Below are 12171 nucleotides of genomic sequence, written 5' to 3'. Positions count from 1 at the left end.
AACAATACAGTATCTGAGACAAGCTAGAAGTTTATCTAACTCTAGAGCTTTGAGTAATGAAGCTCTATCTTCCACAAATGGCCCTAAAATAGTAACTCCCAGTTACTAATGCAGCTGCCTTTCAGTGAGTGTTAGTAACCCGACTAGATAAGTACAGACCAGTTTTAGCCAAAGGTGCCAGAGCTCAGGCACAACTACCCTAAAGTTAGGGCCCTGCCTTCATCACTATTTGACTGCTCTGAGAGAAAATGATGGATAAAATTTCCTTCTTTCCTGCTCCACAATTACTGCAGACCTTTCTACAGACCCACATCTCAATGTTCTGTAGCAACAAGTGAGACCAAGAACTGAAGCACGGGTGATAGTTTCTAAGTATTTCAGCAATCCACCCAGGAAGCAATGAAAATCATCGCAAAAGGCAAGTGTATCCTAAATGCCCTAGAAATACATCTTCATACTTCATTAGCAACTAACTGGGCATTCCCTATCTTCCAATTTCCCTGTGCTAATTATCTGCCTCATAGTAAATGCAGGCAATTAAAAAGAATTACAAGTATAGTATCTTTTGCACCATAGAGAAAGGTTTCTCATCCATTATGAGAAAGAGACTGCAGAAAATGCCAGTTGTAGAGGATCTCAACTCCTGGGCTTTGCTTTGTTATCACTGTATGCTCCTAGAGGGACAACATTAAAAATAAAGGCAGCATTGTGTTTGTGTACACTGTCATGAGGCATTTGTGTTGTGTGATATTTTGTTTGTGTTCTGACAAATAAAGCTTGCTTGAAAGATCAGAGAAACAGAGGAGCAGCCATCAGTGATCTCCTACATCTCCCGATCCTCTGACCAAAAGGGCCAAGATCCTGTCTCCACCCCACCTTGTCCCTTCCTGTCTCCATCTCCTGAGTGCTGGGATTAAAGGTGTGAGCCAACCTCACCCAGCTTCTATGGCTAACTAGTAGCTAGCTCCACCCTCTGATCTCCAGGCCAGCTTTATTTGTCAGAACACAAGCAAAATATCACACAACACATTTGTGTTACTGTCCACCACTTAAACATAACCCAACCTCATGTTAAACAGCATGAGGGACTAGAACTAACAGAAATAAGGGAACAAAGTTTAGATGGAGACAGAGGGGAATAGAGAAAGTAAGAAGATGGGTGGGAAGGGAAGAGAGAGGGGAATGATGGACAGTGGCGTGTTAGAGAATACCCTGTTCATCAACAAGCCTGGGCTGGCAGTTACCCACTGAACATCTTGTTAAGTCTTAATAGAATATCTATGAAACTCAGCATAGCTGACATCCATGAAAACTGATTAGTGGCACTTACAGATATAAGTCTTTAAAATGCTCTGTTTTCTTAGCTCTATCCTCTTTCATACTTATGTGAGAGTATAAAACATGTTTAGAGAGTGGAGATAGATATGTGTGTTATTGTGTCTTCTTGCATTCTTTTCCTGTATGAACCTTCCAATCTACCCAGGTCAGTTTTGTCTGTCTTCTTACATGCATTGAGGTGAGCTATATTTAAGTTTGTGTTAGGTGTCAGCACCTGATAGAGAAATTCAAACCATTGAGACTACATGGACACTTTCTTGCAACCTGATTGTAGAACTAGACACCTACGCTTTAACTAATTAAAGAATAATCCCAAAGTAATCATCACCAAGTGAAAAATAAGATGCTTCCTCCTATTTAATTACATATTTATGCTATCTTTGTAGCTTTGTTCTGCCATCTTGTTATTCCATTCAGAGTTTACAGAAATCCTTAATGAACACCACTAAAAATAACATCCCTCAGAGACGCATATGACTTACCTTGATAATGATGGTTTCATTGCTTCTCTTATTTTATTTGTGCAGCAGGTGATCATTAAAATTAAGCTCTTGATTAAAATTACCCAGGGTAATTTATCTCGGGCTGAATTCTCACTTAACAAGTGGAAAGATTCATAAATAGTGATGGAGCTCAAGTTTTTACCATGCTTAGTAATTCCTTGGGGTAGAAAGTGTTATGTTAGCACAATATCACAATAATTAACTGGAATCCAACCCCCGAGTATCAACAGAAATTCACAGAGTCATTGGGAAGTGTAATAAAGAAATTGTCACTATTATTCACATTTTATGAAGGCATTATTACCTAAATATAAGACTGAGCCTCCAGGAATGTTTAGATGGAGAGTAGGATATTTTCTTATTTGACATTATTCCATATAAATTGTACACTAGCAGCAGTATATTGTATAATTAAATAAACTTATTCATTGTGAGAAAAAATGGTAAATAATCAAACTATGGTTTGAACACAAATGTGATCAAGATTGCTAAATTTCTCCTGAACTCTTGTTTTGTTTCCATCAAACTAGTGATGAAATTGTTGTTGTTGTTCATGTTATTATGATTAGAATATTAATTCTCACTGCTTCAAATGGAGGAGACTCTGAGCAGCTACTGAAACTATTCTGAATGCTTCCAACAATACGGGAACATGTCTAGCTGAGAAAGAGCTAGATCCAGATCTATTGCCTTGAGGACCTCAAAGACACAGCACATGATTGAACAAATCTCTTGGCCAATGAACTTTGATATGGAACCTACATGATCAAAGAAACACAGTTATTTCCAAAATCATGATCATCACAGACTCACAAATGCCTGTAGCTGGTAAGAATTTTTTTAAAGATACTGTTTATAAAAATTGGTTGCTTTGTACATTTGATAGCAGAGAATGCATTTAGTTCTCTGCAGTTCTACAAAATAAAAAATACAGAGCATGAGACCTTATGGTCTGCCTCCATGTATCATGTGCATGTGAGTGCATGCATGTGTGCTTGCATGTGGGGGGGGGCGGGATGCCTTCATGAATACCTGGTGCACATGGAGGACTGCTGTGGGATGGTCTGTATGTCAAATGTGTTATTGATTGGTCAATAATAAGATCACTGATTGGCCAGTGGCCAGGCAGGAAGTATAGGCGGGACTAACAGAGAGGAGAATTGAGAGAACAGGAAGCTGGGTGAGAGAGACACTGCCAGCTGCCATGATGAAAAACAGCATGTGAAGATGCCGGTAAGCTACGAGCCATGTGGCAAGGTATAGATTAATGGAAATGGATTAATTTAAGCTGTAAGAACAGTTAGCAAGAAGCCTGCCACGGCCATACAGTTTGTAACCAATATAAGTCTCTGTGTTTACTTGGTCGGGTCTGAGCAGCTGTGGGACTGGTAGGTAAGAGAGATTTGTCCTGACTGTGGGCCAGGCAGGAAAACTCTAGCTACAGAGGCCAAAAGAGGCTATCAACTCACCAGGAACTGGAATTACAGATGGTTGTGAACCACTGTTGAGTGCCAATTCTCTGGAAAAGCAGCCAGGACTCTTAACCACTGAACTATCCCTCCAGACGATGGTCCCTCATGTCTTACTGGGTCCAGGCTCTCTCCTACCCAATTGTTGCTCTGTCTAGCCTACCTATATAGTATACAGGCAGTGCAAATTTTTATAACTGAATTAGTGAAAGTTTCAAAATTACTGCTAATGACATTTTCTACCATAAACATTGAAAAATAAATTAATTGCCACCCCAGTTAGGCTATTTTAATGTTTCTAAGCATGTTATTTGTTCATTTGATTATATACAATCAATAAGTACTTTCCAGGAAAAAAAAAAAACTTAGCAGTAAGAAAAGAAGTATGAGTGTATTTGTAATGTTGGAAATTTGCACAAGGAATTTGAACCACCCAGGGTTAGCATGATTTTATGAAGTCATGTAATACAAGGATATATTGGAATAATTGTCTTCTTTATTAGTAATTGCAATTTCTATGAGGGAGATAGCTGGAGAAAACTATGTGGAGATTATAATTTTAAATAACTACATTAAAAGCAGTTTTGAAATGGCTTTTGAAGTCTAAATTCATTTGAAGCAGATTTGGCCAGGCCATTTCCATCACAATAGAATTTTTGAAGTGAGTGCAGAGGGCAAAGGGGGTCCATTATCGACAAGTCACCTGGTCCAGCCACAGAGATAGATGTGAAATTGTCCTATACTATAATGTCTGCAGGGCTTTATCCAAACTTGAAATAGATGCCCAGAAAGAAATGCACAGTTCTAATAACCTTTCTCCTTTATTTTAATCCTGGAGGCCTATTTCCTCCTACCCATTCCCCTTCCATGAGAGATGTAACAGAAGGAATATCTGGCCACCAGTCATGGAGGAGAGTTGCCCACAGCACGTATATGATGGAAAGTGGTAGCTGAGGTTACACTGAGCCTTTAAGTGCCAGCTTATCTGCTGTCTGGCAGAATCAAATGGGTGCCCTAGGGAGTCTGAGAAAATTAAGAGGGACCTGAGGAACACAGAAGATAGGTATGTAGACCGGTCCAAGGGTGAAGAAGAAACATCAGAGATACGTTCAATTCTGAGGCTCATCTGTAGAGCAGCAAGTGCTTCTGAAGCAGAAAATGGATGCTTATGTGATGTATTACTGCTCCCCATTGTCACATTCATTAGTCTGAACTCCAGTGCCACAAATCCTGATTGTTCCACTACTACATGGGTAATTAAGTCATGGCAAAAAGTAAAATTCCAATGGTGGTACGACAAAGAAAACATTTCAGTCTAGTGCAATTTCAACAAAATGACACCAGTGCCAGCCACAACCAAGGCCGTTCTCTTGACACTGTCATATGTCTTGAGACTAGGCACAACCACTTCCCAGAAGCTATCTGGGTCTTCTTTATACATTGGCTCCTATACATTCCACACTAGCTTTCTCAGAGTTCTAGAAACCACTATGCTCTTTGAAAAATGATAGCTTCTGCCTTCTTGGCACCCCAACAGCTACACAAGAAAAGGAATGACCTTGAGAGAAGAGAAAATAGGAATCCCCATCATAAGTAGGTTAGGAGGCATCTGTCCACTGGCAACCAACCCTATTTACAAAGTATGTGTGCTTAGATCCCATATATAATTTTAGGGGTAAAATAAGAGAACAGGTTTGAATTAGTGTTTTGATTCAGTGGAGAGTTGTTAGAAATGCAAAACTATTTGATGCCACATATGATGGACTCCATTTGGACTTGTGAAATTAATTTAGATGTTTAAGGCTAGCAAGTAGTTGCTCAGAGCTGACAAGCAGCTAACAGCCTCAATGTGGCTTCAGCTCTAAACATTAACTTGGCATCACTGTCCCAAACCCTATTGTATGTAACAAATTACTAATTGTTATTTCTCAAGCTACATTACCAACTCCTTGAATTTATTGGTCAGCTATAAGGGCTGTGTAAATTACTCATATTCCCAAACCTAGATTAGTATTTAGCACACAGAAGGTATCCATTATTGATTAAGTGAATGGAAGACTTCATACGGACTATCAAGAATATGTACTGATGTCTACTTGACAATCAATTAGCCTCCAGGAACATCTGTGAGGGGTTATTTATATTAGGTTAGCCTCTGGGGCATATCAGGGAGGCATTATCTGATGAGATCTGTTGAAACAGGAAGAGCCATCCCAACTGTGAACAAAAATGATATTCCCTGGGCTTGGGTCATGGGCTACATGAAAGGGAGAAAGCTAGCTGAGCATGGAGATTCATCCCTGCTTTCTGATGGTGGGTGCAATGTAATCAGCTGCTTCAAGCTCCTGTCACCTGACTTTCACTATGATTATACCCTTGAGCTGTGCATTTAAAGTGCTCTTGTCACTAATTGCAGCTATTGGATTTACCTACATGCAGTCAAACAAAACCAGAGAGTAAGTGGAGGAGAAGTCTCTACTTATGGCTGTCACCATCCTTCCTATTTCAGTTAACACCATCATCACCTATTCCTTTGGGCTCAGTAAAATGGGTAAAGAAAATGGCAAGCTGGAAACAAGATAAAAATGAAATAATTTGCACCAATTAGGATACAATGGAAAGAATTGCATGTTAGTCTAGAAGCAATAAAAGCTGGGATCCTAGAAACCAAGGCAGACACTTTCCTGAGGTATCTATGAAAGCATTTTTCTCACCATTTACACACATTACATCATTATTTAGTGTTGTGAAAGTACTATGAAAGCATTGATACTAGTTTACCAGAAAACCAGCAGGCAGAGAAACCTGGTATCTTATCCAAGGACTTGTAGCTACTCAGGAGCCAAGGTAAGAGCTGACCACGAAACACTGCTTCTTAAGGTTTGCTTTTCTTTGTCCTTCAGGAGGCTGGGAAATCATTTCTAGTATAGGGGGGCTTGAATACACAGAATAGAGATAAAGGAAGAATTTGATAGTACCCTCCTTTCTTAACATCTGCTCTGTTTAACTGTTCCCCTGACAGCAAGACTTCTACTCAACCTCAGCATGGCGCTGCCTCTCAAAAATGTGTTACATCTCTATATGATATGAAGCAGATTAATATCTTTAATCCAAGAACTAAACAGGCTTTCAATTATTTATCAGTATAAATGAGAAAGAAAAATGCATGGCTTCAGTTTCATTGAAGTCTGGAACAAATACATGTGCACACACACACACACACACACACACACACACACACATGCATGCATGCACACATGCACAGGTGTACACACATGTACACACACACCATCAGGAGTCTTGGAGTTTGACATTTGATGTCTATTCTTTCGAAATACAGCATTTTCCTCATCAGAACTCAGACACTCTAAGGTTTAAGTACTATCACAGGATTTCTTTTGTTGTTATTCAAAGATTAGAGCCCCTTAGAGTCCAGGGAGATAACTAAAAGTGTGCCACTTCAGTTCCTCATCACAATATTGAATAAAATCTCATGTAATAGGAGCCTTAGTCAAGCAGGGCAGGTGTTTGCAGGGGATGATACAATCAGAGTCTATCCTTATCTCCGGGCTGCACGCCCAAGCTTTTCTACTCTAGGAAGGATTTACCAGCCTCCTGGGGGGGAAATAAAGCAGACATCAGAAATGAGAAGCTGAAAACAGCTGCAGTAGCAATGCTGTAGGGTGGTAGTGGCACCAAACAGGACTTAATGAATCCAAAGCACTTTCTCCCCAACATTAGATGCTAATATCAGATGAAAGATGTCTATTGGATTGGCCTCTAAAACAGAAAAAAAAATGTCCAATTGCATAGCTGATGAAAAAATGAGCTTGCTACTAAACATTAAATGGATCAATAATCTATTAACTCTAATCTTGTTAGCAGTGATCTTATAGGACAATGTGTGACCTGTCTTTTTAAACAAGCTTCCCTCACTGTCTTTGACTAAAACAGTTTTCTTTTTTTCCATATTCAGGATGGATATACTTAATACTCCATGTTAATTCAGAATAGATCTGTGCCTTTCTTCAAATGCTGTTCACCTTCTAGACATTTTGGAGATCATTACAGTTTTGCTTTTTTATATAGCTGATAGTGATAGGAGTTTATAGCCAGAAACCATAGCAGAGGACCCAGCAATATTCAGTATCTCATGTCAAGATAAAATGTTATAAAGTACTAGATGACAAATCATCTTCTCACTGTCTTTGCAGAAATGGACTGCCTCATGCACTCCCACTGGGGGAGAGAAAGTGAGGAGAAAAATCAGAAAAAGACCATGGAAAAGAAAAAAAAAATGTTCTGATGAAGAATTACAGAATGTGAATAAATTGATACAGAAAACATAGTTTTATGGTGAAATGTTTGTGTTTACACAAATTTAAAGAGAATTTAGAAAACAAAGCTGTGTTGAGACTGGAGTGCTTAAAGTACCCTTTATATGCATTTGCCCTGTAAGAACGAGAACGCATTGTATAACAATCCTAGTGATCAGACACTGTGAAGGACTCAGCCCACTGTGGGTCTCAGGCAGTCCTCTGAAGACAAGAGTGAACATCCATATGAAATTAACTTCAATTCCCACAGTGACCCTGACCATGAGAAGATTCAAGCAGAGGGACACTCCAATGACTCCAATTGTGAAAAGTCATGAAAGAACACAACAGAAGTTTCAGAGAAAAGCATATTCCCATAAATCAAGATAGAAGCAAATGGTAGAAAAGGGTCATAAAAAGTCAAGAAAAGCAGTGATTTTAGGACAAAGATTCAGAAATTCTCTCAGATTCAGAATAAGTAAATATTGAAATGACTGTTTAACAGGATTTGACAAATTCCTTGTGTGAGGCAAGCAAGTATTACAGACAAAAGGCAGGGGCCATCCTTGACATCAGCCAAGTGTCTCTGCAGCACTGTAAGGTGAAGAAAAATGCATGGCTTTTTTTCAGAAAAAAGGTTAGATGATAGAGGAAGTTTGAGGGGCCTTGGGCCCATCAAAACACTGGGTTTCTGTTCAGTGCACATCTTCATTACTACAGCTGTTTTCTCAAGCACCATGCAAAAATAAAAGTTCTCCATTCCTAAACTAGATTTATAAGAGTGGTCTGGGGCAATGGCTTAGCAGAAAAATGACTGGCTATACCATTTTTAAGAATCTGGTTCAGATCCCCAGAACCAGTACAAAAGCGTTTATGGTGGCCCATCTGTTGATCACTGAGCTCAGGGTATGAATAATCACTGCTTACCTGCAGTGTCTGGTGAAAAGTTTAGTCTCCCTGTGTGTGTGTGTGTGTGTGTGTGTGTGTGTGTGTGTGTGTGTGTGTGTGTATGTGTGAATGTGTGTGTGTGCATTCATATGGTGATACTTTATTTGTACTGAAATGCGATTTTATTTGTATGTTAATAAATAAAGTTGCCTGGGGGTCAGAGCTAATAGCAAGCCATAGCAGAAGCTGGGCAGTGGTGGTGCACGCCTTTAATCCCAGCACTTGGGAGGCAGAGCTAGGCAGATCTCCGTGTGTTCAAGGATACAGCCAGCATGGAGACACATGCCTTTAATCTCAATACCAACCATAGAAGACCTAGAGGTCTGTATAGATGGGCAGTGACTGTATAGAGGTCATGTGGTTGGGTTTACAACCAATGAGAAGGCAGAACAGAAAGTCTCTATAAAGACAAACACACAGGAAGTACCTCGCTTGCTGAGGAGGCCAGCAGTAGCAGTGAAGGGTAAGGTTTTTAGCTCTTAGCTATTTGCTCTGACCTCTTGGGCTTTCATCTCTACATTGGCTCTGTGTTTCTTATTTAACAAGACGGTTACATCTACACATTCAGGTATGCCTGTGTGTATGTGACAGCCTGCCTGTGATTGTGCAAGTATGTCTGTGGAAGTACAAACATACACATTCCTGTGTGTGTGCACGTATAGTATGGTTGTTGATTGTACTTCTCTCTCTCCCCACCCCCGTGTGTGTGTGTGTGTGTGTGTGTGTGTGTGTGTGTGTGTGTGTGTGTGTGATTTATCTTGGGACTGAACTAAAACCAGCATATTGTTTATTGCCTTAGTCTCCCTATCTATTCAAATTTCCATACCAGTTTTCAGTAATAAATCAGGTGGGATTGTTTATTTTAGGCTAGTTATAGCATGCCATGGCAAAAAAAAAAAAAGTAAAAACAAAATAAGTTGTGGAATAAGATAGGCCATATTATTAATATTTCTTACCTCAGCTTGTGGCATTGATGAACAACACCTATGAAACCTTCTACTTCTCAATCTCTAAAATGGATTTAATTTGACTTACTATGGCATCAGGGCATTTAACACTATGTTTGGCAAAACACTACGTTAGTTTCTGTGGATAGAATGTGGACTCAGACTATCAACAATACTGGCAGCAGTTCAGCAGGAAATTGCCACATTCCATTTCATTTTGTGTGTGTTTCTTTTGACAAGCGGGAGCACTTTGTTGTGATATAACACCATTATAACAATTTTTGGTGGGTTTTGCTAGTGATTTTGATACTATAGCCAAAATATCAATTGTCAAGGACTTGCCTTCCCATGTTTCCTTCTTCTACAGTTTCATGTTTTATATTTAAGTCTTGAATACATTCCAAGTCAATTATTGCGTTCAGTGTAAAATAAGGATCCAGTTTCAATATACTACTTACAGATACCAAGTTCTCAAATCATCAATTAATATACTCTGCTTTTTCCACTGTGTATTCTTAGCATCTTTGCCAAATATTAGTTAACTATATACAATTAGGATACTGTTTTTGAGATTAGTTTTGACAATGTAGCTCTAGGTAGCCTACAACACAATTTGTAGCCCAGTCTAACTTCGTGATGTAGAGAAAAGGAAACTCTCATATACTGTTAGTGGAAATGTAAGTTGACACAATGACTGAGGAAATCAGTGAGGAGTTCCTTAAAACAACTGAAAAGAGACTTCCTCCCTTCTTATCCAACACCCCCATTTGTGAGCATTTATCCCAATAAAATGTAATAGTATGTCAAAGAGCCATCTGAACTCTCATGCTCACTGCAGCATTTTCCACAATGAAGTTATAGGAACAATGAAAGGATCCATCCACGGATAAATGGATAAAGAAAATGTGTGGGGGCTGGAGATGTGTGCCTGGCATTTTTCTGGCATGTACAAAGCTGTAGGTTCAATCCCAGCACCCCAAAAAACTGGGCAAAAGTTTGGCCTGTAATTCCAACACTCCATATATGAAGACAAGAGGATCAGATGTTCAAGGACATGCTCAGCTACATCATGAGTCTGAGGCAACCAGGAATATACAAGAGAAGTATATAATCATTAACTGTATGCCTTAGTTAGTGATGGATAGTTTCTGTTTGTCAATTATACTTCAGTAAAGCTGGGGATCTAAAGAAAGAATTGCTACCCACAAATTTCTCAGTATGAGAGCAATTCTACATAATTGAATAATTGATTAGAGGCTTAGATGTCCCTATTACATTTCAAATTATGGTAATTGTAACATTCAATTTTCATAAGGAAATACAATAAACAAATTACCATATTCTAAGATCTTTATATCAAGTGGTTCTAATTACAGTCATTTTCTAAGAATTACTTTGAAGTGAAATCTGATCATGGTTATTAAATTTATTTTCAAATGTGACCACATTTTTGTCAAATAATAAGTGTGTAGTCTTACCAGAAGAACCAAGCTGATGTTCTATGGCACCTACATGGATACATGTAATTTCACCCAGTGAATTCTGAGTTAAAAGCTCTCTTTCCTTGTCTGTTCTGCTCTCATCCTGATTTTCATAGATGCTTCAATATGATCTTAGTGGCAGCAACCAACCAATTGTGAAAGCCACTTGGACAAGAACAAAGAGAAATAAGACATTTAAAATAAAAATCCTCCCAGAATAGCTGGTCCTGAAATGGGCAGAACATTAGAAAACTATCAGAAAACAGCACCTACAGTTACTTTCATTAAGGATAAAAGGAAGGAAGATGTAGCTGAGCCCTCTCTAGTGAGCACCTCACCTCAGAGATCTGGAGCGCTGGTGCTGGTGGAGCCATCACCACGCCTCTGGCTAGAGATCTTTTACAAACTTCCTTGGAAGAGGAAAAGAAAAAACCTAAGAAGAAATGGCTGGTTCAGAGCCCAGATTCTTACTTCAGGGATGTGAAATGTCCAGATTGCTACAAGATTACTACAGTTTTCAGTCATGCCCAGACAGTGGTTCTCTGCGTAGGTTGCTCAACAGTGTGTGCCAGCCCACAGGAGGAAAAGCCAGGCTCACAGAAGGCTGTTCATTTAGAAAAAAGCAACACTAATCATCTATACAAGTTCCTGAGTTTGTGTTTTTCACAGAAAGCCTTATCAAGTCAAGACAATGTAACTGTGTTTGATTTCATAAAGTATACAACAGTGATCTCCTATTTCGGTGTCAGTTTTTCAATAAAGTTTTAATTATGGACAAAAAAAGGATAAGAGGAAGAAGGTATCCTGAGAGAACTTGTGATTACTCATTACCAGCCATATCAGCATCCACAGAGATCCATGGCTGAAGCAGTCTGAACCTCCCTCCTGCTTCTCTGAATCACAGTTGCAATGAATCCTCAGCTCATCTGTTCTGCGTGGAAAGCAACTCCACCCAACAAAGCCTGGTCATGCCAGCTTCAAACACTGGGCAGAATGACGATGCTATCAGAATACTGCCACAGAACTTGGGAGAGTTTTCACAAACACAAACCAAAGGGCCATAGCTAACCTAAGAGAAAAGGAGACGTTGATTCTGGGGCTAACAGAAACTGAGTATTGGGGGAAATGACATAAAATTCACAACCCTGTGGTGGTATTTTATTTGTACT

At 39.3% G+C, this 12171-nt stretch overlaps 1 pseudogene; it reads left to right on the top strand.

The window, feature by feature from the left end:
* LOC128094914 (40S ribosomal protein S27-like) overlaps positions 1–11677 on the top strand; it is a 36996-nt pseudogene extending 25319 nt beyond the window's left edge.
* The last annotated feature ends 494 nt before the right edge of the window (positions 11678–12171 follow it).

Source organism: Peromyscus californicus, unplaced genomic scaffold, assembly GCF_007827085.1.
Source record: "Peromyscus californicus insignis strain IS unplaced genomic scaffold, ASM782708v3 Scaffold_4__1_contigs__length_199733344, whole genome shotgun sequence".
NCBI classification, from domain to species: Eukaryota; Metazoa; Chordata; class Mammalia; order Rodentia; family Cricetidae; genus Peromyscus; species Peromyscus californicus.
The sequence above is the reverse complement of the archived record's forward strand: the minus strand, read 5'-3'. Positions and strand labels throughout refer to the sequence as shown.